Source organism: Castor canadensis, chromosome 4, assembly GCF_047511655.1.
Source record: "Castor canadensis chromosome 4, mCasCan1.hap1v2, whole genome shotgun sequence".
Taxonomy (NCBI): Eukaryota; Metazoa; Chordata; class Mammalia; order Rodentia; family Castoridae; genus Castor; species Castor canadensis.
The window spans coordinates 41463024-41481159 of NC_133389.1; the positions used below are offsets into that span (position 1 = coordinate 41463024).

An 18136-nucleotide genomic window follows, 5' to 3' on the forward strand; every position below is an offset into this window, starting at 1 on the left:
CTGATTTTACTCCAAGAGTGGGATTATTGAGATCAATACTGTGAAATTTCCTTTAGGCTATATTGTATCTGGCAAGCCTTTTGACTGTTATCCACCAAAAGCCTTGCTTTTCGAATTATTGCATATAACTTAGAAAACAAATAGTATTTTAATGGATATACAAGTTTGAATTATGATCAATTATATTTCCACTGACTTCATCACAGTTATTAATGTGAACAAGATACCTACAAGTGAATTACCTTTAGAACACTTCCAATTGTGTAGGAAGGAATTTTTAGATGTTTAATCTCTTTATTTTTGTAATCATGTACATTTCACTTAGACTTAATGATAAAGACAATTGAAATTAATGAACAAAATATAAACACAATTTATATGATATCATAATCTTTACAATTCCAAGTACATTAGTACTAAAATAAAGAAGTTTATGTTTTTGTTTTTTACTCTCTGAAAATAGGCTGCCAAGTATAGTCAAATTTGAATTTCTAATAAATGAGTAATATTTTAGTTTAATGATCTCCCAAATATTTCACAGTACATATTTATGCTGAAATTGATTTCTTATTTATTGAATATTTAAATTTTATTTAGCATCTTGATTATTTTTCCCTCCCTAAATCTGGCAACTCCATTCAAAAAAGAAAATGAAAATGCTTCATGAGATAATAAGAATATTTCACAGTTAGTTTTTAAATAAATATTTTTAGGTAAAAATTACTATGGTCTTTCCCTGAGTAATATGTTCCTTTTTAAATAAGGTTATACTTATATTAATATAAAAATTGCTGTTTGAGAGAAAAAAAATCACAACCTATTTTTTTCCCAGATTCTAATTCATCAAGGTCACTTTCACCTACAAAAGCATTTTCAAGTAATTTAAACAGATGGGTAAAGGTGCCAACTACATTCAAAGATTTATCTTGACACAATTTATAGCTTCTGATAAGCTTTTTCCTGTGGTTCTTTCTCCATGTGACTTAGTTAAGCCATCATCCAGAGGTTAAATACAAGCATTTTCTGACATTTTGAGCCAGTGAAAGGTATTTTCTTCCTTTCATTCATAAAAAGATCCTGTTGATGCAAATCTAAGCCCATTGAATACCTTAACAATCAGCAGTAGAATTAGAGTGCAGAGCAACAACCTCATATAAAAATGCCTTCTTATTTCCCAAGTATTTATTTTTTCCAATGTAATTTTTCAACAATTAAAGTATAATTCCTATGTACCATCTCAGAACACACTTTAGACTCCAAATTTCTTATTTTTATTTCTTATATGAGTAGAAACTCAAGAGAACAGAGATGACAGGGGTGATGTAACTAATGTACAATATTAAGTCTAATCAGAATTGGCATTATGAATCCATCCCCCCATATAACAAATATATCCTATAAAAAATAAAATAACAATGACAATAATAAAGCAAATTAAATTTTAAAACAACTATACAAAACAATATTTTCTATGTTAAATGTAGGAGCTTTCCATTGTGATTTGCTCAGTGCTTTTGTGATGGATGCAGAGAAGATAGCTTCTAGTTCTTTCTCATCCTTCTAATTAAATACTATCTGAATAAGCTAGGATCTTAATTGAAGCCAAATTATAGTATCAACTTTCAAAGTAAAACTAAAGAGCACAATTTAATCACTGCCTATGTGCAAACTGACACATCATCATCTCTAAAACTAGAAATTTTATCTCTAAGAGGGAAATATTTTCTCGTTTGAACCTAATCAAAAGTAGAAAACAAAGTTCACAACTGATTTATTCATGGACTCATGCTGGCCACATCTGTCGTGTTACACAACTGGACGTCAGTGCCTATGTTATAGAAGCAAATGTTGTTGTACAAGCAGTATCTCTCCCTAAGATGGAATTTTAAAAATTACAAAATAAGAGCTGTTTGTATAGAGTATTTGATGTTCTTCTAATTATACTGGACTTCACATGAAATTTACTTAATAAAGTTCTTACCATCATATCAGAGGTCAATGCTCTGGAAAACATGTTTTTACTAATCCCTCCCCCACCGCTCTTCTTCAACCACTCCCTGCCTAACCTTAATTAGGTATATATATCTCTATAATTATTGTACAGTTTCCTCCGAATTCTAATTTCTGGTATACTTCTCTATTTGCCACATCTTATATGATCTTACATTAGGAAGTATCAGTGTCTTTCATCAATTCCAAATAAGTGAAAGAAAACCACATAATCATAGAAAGGCATGGTGGCACAGCCCTGTAATCCCAGCACTTGGTATTGGAGGCAGGAGAATCATGAATTTAAGGCCATCCTGGGCTATGTAGTGAGACCTTGTTTCAAAAAACAGCCATCTCCAAAACAAAGTGAAACAAAACAAAGAAAGTGCAAATGCATGAGCTCACAGTAACAGTTATATCATATGAGTATAAAAGTAGTTAAGAGGTCATAATTTTGAAAACTATAAAGATAAAAATCTAGAGAATGAGAAATGATTTTGGTTTAATAAGGGACAAAAATTCTTGAAATAGAGAAATTGTTATATCAAGATTTATAATCATGTTGGAAATTTTGAAGGAAACATACTTACGTATACTATTTTTCCTATCCATATATATAGTTTCTAATTAAAAATATTTCTCTCTATATATTTCTAACTCTGACTGTATCTATGAATTGTAGGCATTTCCACAAATTTATCTATAAAATTCCATATAACTGTTATAAAGTATATGTTTTAATAGTATAATTTTTATAGTAACCCTTTTTGCGTTGGTTATTTTTACTTTGTTTTTGTTTTCTGTGGTTCTGGGATTAAACCTAGGGTGTTACACATGCTAGGCAAATGCTCTACCATTGAGCTACATACATATTCCCAGCCTGTATTGGTTATTTTTGGGACAGAGTCTGACTTTCTTCATAGGCTGGCATGGACTTTTGATCCTTCAATTTGTCCTTCTCTGCACAGCTGGGGTAACAGGCGCACACCACCACACCCAGTTATTGGTTGAGACATTTTTGCCCAAGCTGGTCTTGAATCATGATCCACCATGGAAAAAAAATGTTTTCTTGATTAAGACAATGTATATTATAGACAATGCCCTTTCCTTTTCATACTGCCTTGAAATTGGATGTACTATAATCAGGTACTAAGAGAACCAAGGTGCTATACCTGATTGGGTACAGAGAATACCCCTGGCTCCTTACAGGTATCAGTGAACAATTGGACTAGTTACAGTAAACTTTTACCTTCTGATTTCTTGATGAGTTAGTAGCCAGTACTTTTATTGTTATTCAGCATTGGTCATTCACTTGTTTGAAGTAGAAGCAATTTTGACCTTATTGAAGCAAGTACTTGGATATGGGTCTAAAAATAATAGACCATAAAATGTGATTATGAGTGATGGAAGATGATAGGAATGTGGGCAGAGTAGATGCAGGAATTTTAAGCTCAAAATTGTGTGATCCTTTAAAGTTTATTGACTAGTGTATCATTATCATTTGATGTACCTTGGGACTTGGACTCTGTGCTAATGGGTCCTAAAGAGTGAAGAGAAATGGCAGAAGGAAAAAGCTAATGATTGGTTTTATAGCCTTTCCTCAAGTTTCATCTGGTGATTTGACTCATCTGGGTAAATTCTCTGACAACATCAATTCAAGGAGTTGTTGATAGATTATACAAAGTTGATCTAAGATACACAAAGATTTGGTCAAGTATAACCTATGGGGACCAGCTTTTGTACTTACTCCTTGAGTCTGATGATATATATGTCCAGAAGCTAAATGCTGTATTTGGGAATCATGAGACTTCTTTGCTGGAGTTACAGTATTACTTCTTGTTCTTTATTCCTTTTTAAAGTCAAGTAAACATGCTGCTGAGTGAAGATTATTAATGCCTCATTAGTCTAATTATGGAAAAATCCAAAAGATAGTCAGGTAATGCTTATCACTTAATGATTTTTAGCTGTTCCCTACAAGAACTGTATAAATTGAGTCTCCATCTAGTCTATCAGAAAGCAGAAAGGGTAGAAAATACAGCTTTTTCTTAAATTGTAAGTTGAAGTCTTAAATGTTAAAAAAGAACTTTTTTTTGACTATTGTTTTACTCAAGGCTGAAATCCACAACAGAGGCAGGAAATTCTTAGCCTTTGCATGGTTATTAGACTGGGGTCTTTAGCAGCAGAAAATGGGGTTAATGCATCATCTTCCCAGTAAACCCTAGACTTTCAAAGTGCATTTACTTGGAAGCCATTAAGCAAAAGAAGCAGAGAATAGATTGATATATTAAACAGGTAAAAGAGAAGATTCTTCAGGTTTATTGGTTGTACTTAGACAATGACCATGTTGATAGTTACTTAAAAATGACAAAGCACACAGTTTAAGCTTATTAACTTTTTGAGAAGAATGTATTGTCAAAAATTACCAGACCAGGGCAAAAACAACCTATGATTTTTAGAAACTATGGCATTTCCTGAAGATAAATTCAGTTCTGGACAGGATGAGTTTGAAGGTTGAGTAATATCATGAGTGTATATATGAGTGGGATTTGTTACTTTTAACAAATTCCAACTTGCTTAGTGACAAAAGCTTTGCTAATGTTGTCCAATGGCTGATAGATAAAACCAAGCTAATGCATAAATGGTTTGGAAGAAATGATAATGACAGGACAGAAGACTTGTAGAAAATAAAAATTTAAGAATAAAGTAAAGGAGGCTATCAAAAACAACAAAAGCATGGAAAGAGAGACTGCAAATATAGGAAGAAGAGTTACACATATTGGATTAGCACAGACACAAAGGGAAAACATTAGGCCTTCAATTTTGTAAAACTTAAATTTCTTTTTTTTTGTTTCCAAGATATTTTATTTATTTATTACATCTTTATTATTTATACCCTTATTCATATGTGTATACACTATGTGGGTCACCTCTTCTCCCTGCCCCCAGCTTCCTAACCTCTTTCCCCTACCCCCCAACCCCCTCTCTTCCAGGTAGAGCCCGTTGCTGCCCTCTTGTTCTCTAATTTTATTGAAAAGATAAGAGATAATAAGAAAGTCATAGCACTTTTGCTAGTTGGAGATAGAGATATTTATACAGAGTGATTGCTAGCATTGCTTCCATGCATATGTGTATTACAACCCACACTGGTTCATTTCTACCAGACTTCTTTGCTTCTTTTTTCCATAGTGGCCTCTGCCAGTTTAAGATTACTTTATTCGCTCCTCTACAGTGAGCATCTCAACCACATTCAAGTTTTAGGTTTCCTGCCCTTTCCCTATTCCTCCTGTGAGCATTCTCCCTTTAGTGTGTGACCCATGTCCAATAATATTGCTGCATTTGTTTTAGGTCTATAGTTCGCATATCAGGGAGAACATGCAATTTTTGGCTTTCTGAGCCTGGCTAACTTTGCTTAAGATGATTTTCTCCAGTTCCATCCATTTACTTGTGAATGACAAAATTTCATTCTTTCTGGCTGAATAAAATTCCATTCTGAATAAATAGCACATTTTCTTAATCCATTTGTTGGTAGTGGGGCATCTTTGTTGTTTCCATAGCTTGGCTATTATAAATAGTGCTGCAATAAACATGGGTGTGCAAGTGCCTTTGGAATAACCTGAGTTACATCCCTTTGGGTATATCCCTAGGAGTGGTATTGCTGGATCATATAGCTGATCTACGTTTAGTTTTTTAAGAAGACTCCATGTTGTTTTCCACGGTGGTTGTACTTTTTCCCACATCCTATCCAACATTTGTTGTGGTTGGTGTTCTTGATGATAGCTATTCTAACAGGAATGAGGTGGAATCTTAGTGTGCCTTTGATTTGCACTTCCTTTATGACAAGGGATCATGAATATTTTTTCATGTGTTTTTTTAGCCATTTGGTCTTCTTCCTTTGAAAAGTTTTGCCTAAGTTCAGTTGCCCACTTCTTTATTGGTTCATTGATTTTAGGGGAGTTCAGCTTTTTGAGCTACCTGTAAATTCTGGTTATCAGTTCTTTGTCTGATGTATAGACAACAAATATTTTCTCCCACTCTGTGGGTGGTCTCTTCGATATAGAGACCATTTCTTTTATTGTGCAGAAGCTTTTTAGTTTCATGTAGTCCCATTTGTCCATCTTTTCTCTTAGTTGCTGGAGTTCTACTGAGGAAGTACTTGTCTATACCTATTCCTTCCAGAGTATTCCCTGCTTTTTCCTGTACTAACTTCAAGGTTTTGGGTTTGATATTAACGTCCTTAATCCACTTTGAGTTGATACTGTACAGGGTGATAGGCATGGATCTTGTTTCAGTTCTGTGGGCAGATAACCACTTTTCCCAACAACATTTGTTGAAGAGGCTGTCTATTCTCCATTGTATGTTTTTGGCACCTATGTCAAAAATAAGGTGGACATATCTGTATGGATTCATACCCTCTGTTACATTGGTCTTCATGTCTGTTTTTTGCCAGTACCATGATCTTTTTACTGCTATGGTTGTATAGTATGGTTTGAATTAGGGTGTTGTGAAACCTCCAGCATTGCTCTTTTTGCTGAGTATTGCCTTGGCTATTCGAGGTCTCTTGTGTTTCCAAATGAACTTTAGGGTAGATTTTTTCAATCTCTGTGATGAATGTCAATGTGATTTTGATAGGATTTGCACTGAAAATGTAGATTGCTTTTTGTAGCATAGCCCCATCCCCTTTCTCCAGGGCAGGTTCAGTGTTCTACCCCTCCCTCTGTTGTTGTATTAGATTACTGTTTGCTATTTATGTTTTTCAGTTTTGTGGGGCAGTTTGGTTTTGAATGCTGCCCTCTAGTTCAAGAGATCAGCTCTGGGATCTACTACCTGTCCTGCTTTGGGAGGTGGCTTTGTCATTCTGCCCTAGCTCCCAGCCTTTGCTGCTTACCTGTGTTTGTTCACTAAGAGTTCAGTGCTGAGAGTTTAGCTCCTTGACCCAACACTTTCTCCAGGGCCAGGTTCCGCATTCTACCCCTGCCCCCACTGTAAGTGTTAGATTACAGTTTGTTGTTTATGTGTTTCAGTTTTGTTGAGCGGGGAGGGTTCAGTCTGCCCAGGGGCTGTGCTGGTTTATGTTCCCGGGGCTGGGTGGGGGAGTCAGTAGGGGAGTTGTGTGTGGTGTGTGAAGCTCACCTATTTATCTGCCAATTCACGAGCAGGCAGATTTGGAGCCAGCAGCGGTGGGGAGAAATGTCACCAATGTTTCTCAGGGCAGTGCTGTGTGGGGAGGCTTTCTATGGGTTAGGGGTTCAGGATGTCACAGAGTTTGATTCTGATTGTCTTCAGCTTGATGGAAGAAGGAGAGGAGAAGGAAAAAGAAAAAAAAAAAAAAAAGGAGAAACAGCTGGGGGAGAGGTTTTTCCCAGGGTCTGACCTGCCTTGCTGGCTGTGTCATAGGTCACAGCTGTTAGGTGCAATTAAAGGCTGATTCAAGGGTCAGTCTCTGAATTTTTTTTTTTTTCTGCACCTAATGTGATGGTGGTTGTTATTTTGGCTAGAAGCAATCTGTAATTACCCAAGTGTAGCGCCGATGTCTCATGGAGGTTTCTGGAGTCATGAAGCTTAGGCTTTTTGATTTTGTACCCTAGCCACCATCTTGGATCCTCCTGATAAATTTCTTGAAGGCTTTAAAGACCTTCATAGTGTAAGAGCATCAAGGGTCAGCTATAAAATTTGTTTCATTGATTTTATTGTTACAATTTAGTCCTAAAACTTTGTTAGTTATATTTCTTTCTGTATGTATTAATTTTCAATACATGAAATTGTTTATAAAAGTAAAGAAAACTCAAGTGGAGGAATTATCTAGAGTAAGAAAACTGATCATATAAAGGAAGGTAGAAAAGAAGAGGTGCAAGTGTGGGTAATTTTCTGGAGAAAGACGGATAGAAATTTGAGAATGTTTGATCTTGGAACCTGGCTTTCTTTCCTAATGAATTTTAAGGCAGTTAAGGGATTAAAGGATATAAAATATAGCTTTAGCTGAGCAGTGATGGTATGAATGAGAAAGGGAATTAAAAAGTAATAAATAGCCAGGCACCATTAACTCACACCTGTAATCCTAGTTACTCAGGAGGCAAAGTTCAGGAGGATCTCTCCGGGCAAATAGTTTGCAAAACCCCATCTTGAAAATACCCATAAAAACAAGGGCTGGTGGAGTGGCTCAAGGTGAAGGCTCAAGCACCACAAAAAAGAAAAGTAATAAATAAAATGATTTTTGTGTGGCATTGACTGCTCAGAAACAATGGACACTATAACCTGACTTAATCTCAATCCAAATAAGATTCACTCTTACACTTCTATTTTCTTATGTGATCCCAAATATTAAATGGAAATTTTGCTTTTCTTAGTGTCTCATTTTCTTCTTCCACTTCTTTCATTTAACATGGCACACTAAAGCAGAATGGTGTTACCACTATAGTGTTAAGAATATAGATATTTATGTTGAATCATTCTTTTTATTATGCATGCAGGAGTCTTTTCATCATGGATTTGCCTACTGATATATATTTCCTATTAAATAAACATATTTCTGCCAGTGGGCATTGCTGTGACCAGAATAGATTACAAAAAATAAATGAACATCTCTCTCTCTCTCTCTGTCTTGCTTTTCTCTTTTCTCTCTTTCATCTTCCCCCTACACATACTCACTGAAATATCTTTATTGCTTTTGAGAACTGGCAAATAGACACCAAAGTCTGCTGAGGGCAAAATTTGCTATTTACATATTAAACAGGCTGCTGTAATTTATACTGCTGCCGTTTTGCCTTGTAACTGGATTTGTCAGCTGTACTTCATTAGTGGCTTAATAGTACACAATGTTTTCCTTAACCTTCAGAGCTGTGATGATTTTGGTTTTTGTATCATTGCTGCTCTAAATTATGTTTAGGATTATGAATTTAGTGTGTGAGACTATTTATTTTTCAGAGTTCCTCTTCAATGAAAGTGATGTGCACTAGGTAAAGAGTGGGTTGGGAGCAGGGAATTGAGATGCTTAGAGATACACTCTGGGATCATTAATCTGATTAATCTATCAGGACTGTGGAGGACAGAATGGCATCTATATCATTTGGCAACCAACTGGATGTGGAGTGGGCTAGGGTGTGAGATGGTGAAACAAAGTCTACAAATGTGATTCCAAGTATTTGGGACTCAGTCAGGCAATGTGACTCATGCCTGAATCATAGCTACTTGAGAGGCATAGTTTGGATGGCTTCTGGCAAAAACTTCACCAACCACCATCTCAACCAATAAAAGCTGCGTGTGGAGGTTTACCTTTGTTATCCCAGTTATGCAGGAATCATAAATAGGAAGATGTGGTCCATACAGGAGTATCATGTTTGAGAAAGATGCTTAGTGTGTTTTTAAGATATGTCCAATTTTCTTAAGAATTTCCTTGTAGAGAAATTCTGACTATTAAACATTTTGGTTCTGCATTTAAGAGGGAGTCTGGGAATGACATGGGAAGAGTTGCTTCTCTGAACTTTATAAATTGACATATTTTCAACAAATTTTAATATGTGCTGTTTGTACATGTTGTTGAAAACAAGACACCAAAGAAAATACTGTTTTCTCAGTACTTGTGACAATAAGATTCTGCTGGGGTCTATCAGAACTCACTCTCAACTCTCTTGCTTTCTGGCTAGCAGCTTAAGGCAAAGAGATCATGAATGTGAACTCTGAATAATGACTGTCAGGTTTGGCACTGAGTCTTTGTGGCATGTTGACATTCCTAGATACTTTCTTTTGGATCTTTCTATATCTACAGCCCTTATGAATGAATGCCCTGGTGGAAGTATAGAATTTTGCCTAGTCAATGAAACTCTCTGTCCTCTGCTACCTCGATCTCTAAGTTCAGTGCTTCAACTGCCTTGGATAAGCCCCCACTGCTCTGTTCAGTGAGACCACCACTACATTTGAGTCTTCATTCTTGAGCTACAGTTGGGAAAGTTCTCCCTGGTAGAATATGTGCAAACATACAGCTCAACTCATGTTTTCCCTTTCTCTTGTAGATTAAGATCCTCCTTTGCTCATTTCTAATGATCCAAGAGAGATGTGACTTATATATTTTGTCCAGTTTATTCTTATTTACAGTGGAAATGAAAATCTTATAGTAACAATGCCTTTATGACTGGGAACAACCCTCCCTAGAGATGTTCAACAAAAATTTTAACAAATAAATATTGTTGTGCAGCTTAAAAATTTAGCAAATATATATGTCTCCAGTGTACAACATGATGTTTTCCAGAGTACATCTGTCTAGCAAAATGATTACTATAGTTAAACAGATTAGTATATTCCTTTCCTTGCATAGGTACCTCTTTTTTTCCTTTGGTGAATGGTGATAGTACCTGAACTCTCTCAGCAAACTTCTAGTATGTAATGCAATATTACTTGTTAAGGTCATAGTTAGATTTCTAAACTTCCTTATCCTAAATAGCTGCAACTTTGTGCCTTTGACCAACATTTCCATCCCTGGTAACCCTTGATCTATTCTCTGCTTCTATGCATTTGACTTTTAAAAATTCCACATATAAATGAGATTATGCATCATTTTTCTTTCTGTATCTGGCTAATTTCATTTAGCATCTTCTCCTCCAGATTCATCCATGTTGTTGCCAATGGCAGGATCTCCCTCTTTGTTAAGACTGAATAAAATACCCCAATTCATTTGTGTGTGGTAGTCCCCAGGGCCACCTGTAGCTTTGCCAGTTCACTAAGGAAGAGACTGATAGGACACAGCATGTAGTCATAATTATAGCTATGATTTATTCATTATAATAACAAAGGAGACAAAGAAAAATCAGCACAGGGAAAAGACATGGAATAAACCAGGCACGAGCTGCCAAGAGTCTCTCCCAGTGGATGAGTTAATTTCTCCAGCAAGGAGATGTGGAAACATGAGTGAAATGGTGTCTATGAGGGAGGCTCATTAGAAACCCAGTGACCAGGCTTTTTAGATTCAGTGCTTTCTGCCTGGCATGAGTCAAAATTGCAGATTCCCGACAGAAAGCAAGTGTTCAGCATAAGCCATACTATTTGCAAAAATCTTTTAGGTCCACCAAGTCACCTTTATCACTTAGCAAATGGTGGGAACCCTCCTGAAATGTTATTCCCAGACTCCATCCAAGAGCTCACCTTACATGTGTCTAAAGATAGCAGTGTCAGGCCTATTATGCAAACTCTTTTCTGCACAATTTGATATCTCTAATTTACTCCCCAGAGAGATACACAACCTAAAATGAGCTCTATGTTTCAGGAATAATGCCCTTCTATTGTATTTTGCTGCCTAAAATTTTTTGTTTCTAAAGAACGAAATATATCAAATATTTATTTTTAAGGAATAGCAAACTATACTGAAATCATCGAATGTTGATAGGTAGACAGTCTGTCCTCATCATGTCTGGATGCCAAATTTGTAAAATTTTCTACATGCTAGAATTTAATTGAAACCTTAAAAATCCATGTTCACAGTTTTCATGGCCATTTATGGGCATGGTGAGAAATCTGAGTCAAAGCATACACATTTACACTGAGGTCAAACCAGGCAGTATTGTGCCTTCTTTTTCAGTTCTCAGGCAGAGATGCTGAGAGACTAGAAACGGTGGAGCACAAGGAGGCAGGCATGAAGCTCCAGCTCGCACTAGGTGGACTGAGTTTGATTCCCAGCTTTGGCACAGATTTGTGAGCTGTCAAGTCCCTTAAACACTTTTGAACCTCATTTTCTCTTCTTTAAAAAACAAAAAAAAATCTACTGAGTTATTTTTAGACAATAAGATTATAATATTTATATATTCACAGATCTGAGTATAAAAACATATTGATCGATATGTATGTATATATTTCCACCAGGAATAATGATTCAGCATTCATGAATTTTGTGCTCCCAGTAGCTTAATAGAATATACTACTGTGAATAATGAAAACCAACTGTATATATTTTATCTTGTTCCTTCCTTGTGTATTGGATTTTCTTCTTGCTGAAGTTAATACTTTATTTTTTTTATTGTTGTGCTGGGTGGAGGTACATTGTGGCATTTACAAAAGTTCTTACAGTGTATCAAATGTATCATACTTGAATTCACCCCCTCCACCACTCTCCTTTATCCCCCCATTCCTGGAATAGTTTCAGCAGGTATCATTTTGGCACTTATATACATGTGTACATATTTTTTGCACTGTATTCACCTTCCTATCCCCTTTTCCTTTCACCTCCCCCTCCCACTGGTACCAACCCCCGGGTATTAGTGTGTGTTCAATAGTGGCAAACTATCTTAATCTTTTTCATTATACCATGATTTATTTGAGCTTTCTTTTGGAATAATAATTTTCAGGGAATCAAAGTTAAATGTAGGTTGAAAACTTGCATATATTTGCAATATTTTCAGGTATTCTATAGCTGGTCAGAAATCTGCTATAAATAGAATTATTTCTCCTTTGTAAGTCAGAAGTTCTTTTCCTTAGATGGCTTAAGATTCTTCTAGCTTTGATCTTTTGCACTTAGATCATAATGTATTTATGCACCGATAGGTTTTTATTTTGCTTGCACATCTCTGGGAGTCCTGTTAAATAGAAAATCAGTGATTTCGTTTTCCTTGGTGGTACTGAGCGTTGAGCTCAGGGCCTTGTACTTACTAGGTAAGTACTCTTCACAGGACTCACATCCTCAGCCCCTTTTACTTTAGGTGTTTTTCGAATAGCGTCTTGCGTGTATGCCCGGGTTGGCCTGGACCATGGTCCTTCTAGCTAAGCTCCCTGTGTAGTGGAATGACAGGCACTTGCCAACATGCCCAGCTTTTCATTGATTGAGATGGGATCTCGCAAACATTTTTCTCACAAATATGGCATCAAACCTCTGTCCTCCTGATCTCAGCCTCCCAAGTAGCTAGAGATTATAGGCATGAGCCACAGTGCCCAGCCGTCAATGAATTTCTTTATTCCTGAAAAGTTCTCTACCTTTATCTCTTAAAATATTGCTTCTCCACCAACTCCTCTTTTTGGTTATCTAAAAGAGACTGGCAAACTAAGCCCATAGTGCAACTGGCCCATTTGCCTACTGTAGCAAAAAATATTAATTGGAACATAGGCACACAAATGCATGTGTTTATGTATTTTCTGTAGTTGCTTTAGCTCTATAGTAGGGGAGTGGAATATCTGCAAAGACAGACTGGATCGCAAAGTTTAAAATGTTGGCTTTCTGCTTCCTTACATAAAATGTGTGCTGACCTCTGCTTTGGAGCTCCTCCTAAAGGTGCCTCAAAGCAGTGATGACTCTGCTTTTCTTAACACTTTCTTCATATTGTAAATGATGTAACATTTGTGTGTGTGTGTTATTGGCTTTCCAAATAATTAATTCTCTGCAAGTTTTTAACCTAGGATTTATTAATGTTTTTGCATTTAAAAATGTCAGTGAATGTCTTATTTGTAATATTTTAGTTGATTAATGCTATACAGACTATTTATAATTTATTTCTTCTTGTTCTAGTTTCAAATTTCTTGTAAGTTCTTATGGATATAATTTCTCCAGTTATCTTACTTGCTGGAATTTAAGCTTCATAAACGTGATGAATTTTGTGTCTTTTTTTTTTTTTGCTTTATTCCTAGCACCTACAATTGTATCTGACAGAGAAGAGGCATTTCATAGTTATTTGTTCAATATCATCTAGGATTACAAATATAATTATTTGAAGTATTTTTGCATAGACTATTCTATTTTTTATGTCACCTGAAGTAAATTTACTTCCAAATTGTTGATTTTGTTGGTTCTCTGTTTAAATTTTCCTTATGTGGTTTATAATTTCAATTACAGAAGTTTTGAATGACTGAAAATTTAATTTAAAAAATTTTTAAATATTTATTTTTCAGGTAACAGAAAAACATACTGATATTATTGAATGCAGATAGACATACAGCCTATCCTCATTGTGGTTAGATGCCAAATTTGTAAATTTACCTACTTCCTAGAATTTACTTGGAATCCTAAAATTCATGCTTACAGTTTTTACATTCATTTGTGGACATGCAGAGATTTGAGTCAACCAGCACGCACATTCACATGGGCCAAATAAAGCCAAACACTCCTCTTCTGTCCCTCCTAGAAGTTAAGCAAAGGTCTACTTGTCTAATCTACGTCTTCCATGATCACTGAAGGCTTCATGTTCCACAGCGTTATTGGTGATGTCTCCAGAAAAGTCACTAAACCCAAAGATGGCTTTCTCAATTATTAAACAAGAGTCCATATTTACTGATACATTTTTTTGTAACCTAAAACTTCATATACACCATACACAAGCAATGGGAAGCAGCTTATTATCACCCAGCACCTGCTCAAAATTAGGTAGCTTATAGGTAAAACATTTATAGAAGTAAGCATGGCTCTGATCACTGACTCTTTTAAATTTTTTTTGATAAAATTTTTATTAGGACATATACATTGTACGGGGGGGGGGCAGATCTATTGTGCCAATTCTGTTTAGACTTATATTGTACACTAGTTAATTGCCCTCATCGTCTCTCCCCTTCAACTCCCTCCCCTCTCCACTTACAGAAATTGTAAGAGGTTTCTTTGTTCTATTTCATACAGGTATGTGAAGTCCATCAACCATATACCCTCACCTTCATCTTTCTTCACCCTCTTTTCTCCTCTTTCAAGAGCTTTTAGTCCCTACTGCTTACTATGACATAATTTCCAGGTGACATTTTTGCTTTCTGGAGCCCAGGAAGCTCACAACTTCTGCTTCTGGGGCCATTTTCTGTTTCTGCTCTGTTTCATCTCCTGCAAATTCTCAATTTGTTTGTGAGGCCAGCTATGTTTTCTGAACTGTTCCCATTTTTTCTTCTGTGAGGTTGAGCATAGTAGTCTCCTAAATGTGTAAATTTGTCATGTATTTCCCCCTTATTTCTTACTTTTAATCTTGTTTTGCAACCACATGACATCTTGCCTCTCTTGCATAAAGTGCCCCTCTACACTGAACCATTTCCTTCAACATACAAATATAGTATTTCCCAACATATTAAAATTCTCCTTATCACACATTTCCCTGCAGATTCAACCCACACTTTTATTCTACCTTACAATGCCTGCCTCAAACTGTTTGTTTATACTTACCAACTTACTTTGTTTCCTCCTGTTCTGTTCTTAATGCATGCTATTGCCTCACTGAGAACATGCAGCTATGATCCTAAAGAGCTGCACATCTAAAATTTGTAAATTGATTGTCAATCCTCAATTCATACAGCTTATTAAAAGCATTTGAGGCTGGACCCTTGTCATGTTTCTTGATTTCAGAAAAAATGTTAATATTGGTATGTGGAATCAGTCTAACATTTTCTGCATTTTTTTTTACTCCATAGGTGATTTTATACAGTTCTATATTTTCAAATGTTATCCATAGTCTCCTAATGTAATTCTTTATAATTCTAGCCAAAGCATTCTTCTACATTTGGGATTCTATATCCCCTCTTAGATTTCCATTAAGTATATTAATCTTAAGGTTTTTAGTTTTTTAAGCAGAGTCTCACTATGTTCCCCAGGCTGGCCTCAAATTTGTGATTTTTCAAGCCATTCAGTGAGTACTGGAATTATATGCATGCACTTCCACGTCCAGCATAGTATTTTAATCTTAGTAAGTACTAAATGGGACTGTTGTTTTGATTTCCAACCTCTTTTAAAATTATTCCTCCTCCTGTGTATCCCATCTCAGTAAATCACATCTGTATTCAATCAGAACAAGCAAAAACAAAACCAAACCACCAACCAAAATCCCCAAATGCCTTTGATCAGACCAAATAGATTCCTCTTGTAATAAATACTTTTTCCATATATATTTGTGCTACAAACTAATTTGGAAAAAAAGAATTTCTCATTTTCAACTATATATTAAATAAAAGAAATTACTTTAAACCTAAAGGTTAAAAGTAATTTCATGAGTTAATACTTTTAGCTACAAATCAATGCTAATAACTTAAATATAATTGCTAAACTTCTTTTAACTAAGAGGAATTGCCTTAGGATGCTTAATGATGTCATTAATAATTTCAAGGGAGCAATTTAAATTCCTCTATAGCATAGTAGGAATACTAGATCTTTAAAGCACAACAAAATAAGTCTAACTGAGTACAATAATGCACGTACATTTGCTCAGTTAATTCTTTAATTTCCAATGAGATAACTAAATAATCAATACTAGGTGATGCAAACAATTAACCTCTTCAGTTACTTTTCCTTTCAGGATTGTGATTATCAGAGTCCATTTTGTTTAACACGTTATTCATCTTTATTTCTCCTGTGTCAAAGGGAATGGCAGGCTGTCATTTCCTAATGGTAAAAACACTTCAGAGAAAAAAAAATCTCTGACCCTTGGCAAGATAATTACTGCTGTACTGGAATTCGCTCTCCTAGTTACTTATTCCTTGAGCTAGGAGGAATTCTGTGGGCTAGGAGTGGGACTGGATATAATGTGAGATTATTGTGGGTGGGAAGCTGAGACAGGTAAGAGAGGTACAAGAGCTAAAGATGGAGGAGTGTGTGTGTAGGTCATTTGGCTGATGCATTCACACATAAAGCACTTCCTACATATGGATGCTCTCTTGAACTTTTGTAATCTTGAGTAACTAGTAAAATGAACACACAGATGTTTACCACAGAAAATTTCTAGTATTAATATCATATCAAAATGAAATTAAATATCATTTGCAGGTAGATTTGATGTACTTAGAGATATTCCCTTAGCATGGAAAGCTATGTTTATAAATGACTTAATAGATGTTGGTAATTTTTTAGAAAATTATACTCTTCAGCATTAACTGCCTCTATCATTAAGACTACCACAAAGACTTAGGACTGAGAAATTTGAGAAATGTATCCTTCAGGAATATCAAATTGCTCTTTACTATAAATTTCCTTCCTAGAAGTTTTTTGAAGCATATGCTTTACTTCCAGTTCCCCAAAACTCAGTTGATTCTAAAAAAAAAAATCACACAAAAACAATAGAATAAAAAAGCAAAAAAAAAAAAAATTAGGAGCAGGTACAGAATTAAAATATAATTGCTTAAAGCTTATTTAAAATAGGAGACCATGATTTAGAGTAAATTGTATTTTCTGTGTTCTTTTATATGTAAGGTTGGGCAGCAAAAGGGCTAAGAGTGTGATTCTGTTATTTTGCTCTCTAGATTTGATAGCACCTTCTACCACTTATTGGTGTTGATATCATGAACAAATATACTTTTGTTTATTCATGTTTAAAAATGTTACAGTAATAGTAACTATCGCTAGAAAATTGCTACAATCATTAAATAAATGAATAGATTGAAAGCACTTAGAACAGTGTCTGCTATATTCAGTAAGTGTAATAAGTGTTTGCCATATTTAATTTTTTGCCCTAAATGAGGTTTCAGATCAATGGAGTTGAGAAGCAGAGAATTTAAATATACTTAAAAGAACAATAGCTAAATAGAAGCTACTTGCCATAAGGAAATGTCTTTATTTTTAATAATAATTTAAGAATATTAATGTTTTCAAAGTAATTATTTCCCACACAAAACCACCAGATTCAGAAGCATTACTATGTTAGCATATATTCTATCTAGGTGCATAACTCATTTTTTTGGCAGGATCGGGCCTTAAACTGAGGGCCTTGAGCTTACCAGACAGGCATTCTACCACTTAAGCCATGCCCCTAGCCATTTTTCCTGTAGGTATTTTTCAAATATCTTTATATCCGTCCAGGACAGTCTGGACTGCTGTCTTATTTATGTAGTTTGAATGACAAGCACATGCCACCACATCCAACCATTAATTGAATGGGGTCACTTGAAGTTTTGCCCAGTTTGGCCTCAAACCCTACTCCTCTGATCTCCACCTCCCAAGTTGCTAGAGTTATAGGCTTGAACCAATGCACCCAGTTAGGTGCATAAATCTTACAATGAAAAATAGAGTTTGAAGGAGAAAGAGTAAAATAGAAGCTATCAAAGAACACTGTAACAGATATTGTGATATGGTAAGAATCAGGAATGATTTTTAAGTATCCAAATTATTAGCAGAAATAGTTAATGCGATAGAGGCCTTGAAGGTACTGTGCGTGCATTTAAAAAGTGACATTTCTACCACATAAACTTCCTTTTAGGTTCTGGTGACTTGGTCATAAAGATTGTC

At 35.4% G+C, this 18136-nt stretch overlaps 1 protein-coding gene across 2 annotated transcripts in view; it reads left to right on the forward strand.

The window, feature by feature from the left end:
* The first annotated feature begins 6834 nt into the window (after positions 1–6834).
* Positions 6835–18136, forward strand: part of Ccdc178 (coiled-coil domain containing 178) — a 200870-nt gene continuing 189568 nt past the window's right edge. For both annotated transcript variants that reach the window (XM_074070056.1, XM_074070058.1), the window contains exon 1: positions 6835–6971. The gene's annotated coding sequence lies outside the window, so the exon portion shown is untranslated. The remainder of the gene's footprint in view (positions 6972–18136) is intronic.